The sequence below is a fragment of the Drosophila pseudoobscura genome, chromosome 4, assembly GCF_009870125.1.
Source record: "Drosophila pseudoobscura strain MV-25-SWS-2005 chromosome 4, UCI_Dpse_MV25, whole genome shotgun sequence".
Classification (NCBI taxonomy): domain Eukaryota; kingdom Metazoa; phylum Arthropoda; class Insecta; order Diptera; family Drosophilidae; genus Drosophila; species Drosophila pseudoobscura.
The window spans coordinates 2275675-2277889 of NC_046681.1; positions in this window are offsets into that span (position 1 = coordinate 2275675).

The window sequence follows — 2215 nt, forward strand, 5'->3', positions numbered from 1 at the left end:
TGGGCCTGGCAAGTTACTACAGATACTTCGTGAAAGATTTCGCGTCAATTGCCCGACCGCTTTCTGATATTTTAAAAGGGGAAAATGGGTCCATCAGCAAATACAAATAAAAAAAAACCACTATCATTTTGAGCGAGGTCCAACGACACGCCTTTCAGAAATTAAGGAACATTCTGGCATCAGAAAACGTAATATTGATGTACCCAGATTACAAAAAACCGTTCGACCTAACGACCGACGCCTCTGCCTATGGCATCGGGGCGGTCCTTTCACAAGGCGGCCGCCCAATAACTATGATTTCAAGGACACTAAAGAACGGTGAGCGTCACTACGCTACCAATGAACGCGAGCTTTTAGCAATTGTGTGGGCCTTGGGGAAGCTTCGTCACTACATTTACGGAGTCAGGGACATTAATGTGTTCACTGACCACCAGCCACTCACGTTTGCGGTTTCCGAAGGAAACCCTAACTCTAAAATAAAACGCTGGAAGGCACGCATTGACGAGCTCGGTGCCAAGCTTTTCTATAAGCCAGGCAAAGAAAACCATGTCGCAGACGCATTGTCTCGACAAAACATCAATGCATTGGAAGACAGCGCGCCACAATCTGACGCAGCGACAATACACAGCGAAGCGTCTTTGACTTACACGATAGAAACGACAGACAAACCTGTCAATTGTTTTAGGAATCAAATCGTCCTAGAAGCGGCGCGTTTTCCTCTAAAGCAGATGTTTATTCTTTTCGGGGAAAAAACGCGACACATAATAAATTTTACGGACAAAAATGCGCTCACTGGGGTCGTGAAGACCTCAGTAAACCCTACGGTTGTAAACGCAATCCACAGTGATTTTCCGACTCTAGCCTGCATTCTAGCTCATGCTGAATGTACGCGCCTTTCCGTCGACCAAGTTCTGGCATTGCAAGAATCTGGTCACAGACATTTTCAATGAAAATTAAAGAAAGGAGATTGTCACAATCGAACACAATCGAGCACATAGAGCTGCTCAGGAAAACGTAAAACAGGTCTTGGCCGATTACTATTTCCCAAAAATGACTAAACTCGCAAGCGAGGTAGTCATGAATTGCAGGATTTGTTCTAGAGCAAAGTACGATAGGCATCCAAAAAAACAGGGGCTGGGACCAACGCCAGTCCCTTCGTTCACTGGAGAAATGCTTCACGTCGACATGTTTTCAACAGATAGGAAGTACTTCCTAACATGCGTGGACAAATTCTCAAAATTTGCCATCGTACAACCGATAGCTTCCCGCACGATTGCGGATATAAAGGCTCCACTCTTGCAACTTATGAACATTTTCCCCAACACTAGACAAATATATTGCGACAATGAACCATCGCTGAGTTCAGAAACCATCAGGTCACTTCTGCGAGACAATTTCGGAGCCCACATTGTGAATGCTCCTCCCCTCCACAGCACTTCAAACGGCCAAGTTGAAAGATTCCATAGTACTCTGTTGGAAATCGCGAGATGCCTCAAGATAGCGAAGGGAATCGTCGACACAGTCGACCTTTTCCTCCAGGCAACAGTGGAGTACAACAGGTCGGTACACTCGGTAACCAACAAGAAGCCGATCGATATTTTAAACGCCGCTGCAGCAGACTTTCACAGCGAGGTACAGAACAGGGTACGGAAAGCTCAGATTGTGCAGAACAATCGAGTCAACCGATCGCGTCAGAACAGAGTTTTTAGAGTAGGTGATAAGGTATTAATGAAAACCAACAGACGCCTCGGAAATAAACTAACCCCGTTGTACGTGGAAGAAACGGTAGAAGCGGACTTGGGGACAATGGTCCTAATTAGGGGGAGGGTTGTGCACAAAGAGAATCTTAGGTAATGCCCCTATGCCCATACGGGAGCGTTCCACTCAGCCGACTATTTTTTACGCTCCATTTACATTCATACTTAGAGACTCGATCACAGATTACCAAGCAACCTTTTCTTTCATTCCTTAGGTTGTTTCACATGATAATCCTTCTGGTGGCCTTGGTAAACGCTCGCATAACAGACTACTCACATTCTGACTACGTACCGATATTGGACGGCGACATACTCGTATGGGACGAAATAAATTACCTTAGGCATTCGACAAACTTAACGGATTACGAACGAATGGCGGACGAGACCGCAAATTTGACCGAGATGTTTCCACAGTCGCACATGCGAAAACTACTAGTGGTGGATACCGACCATATCCG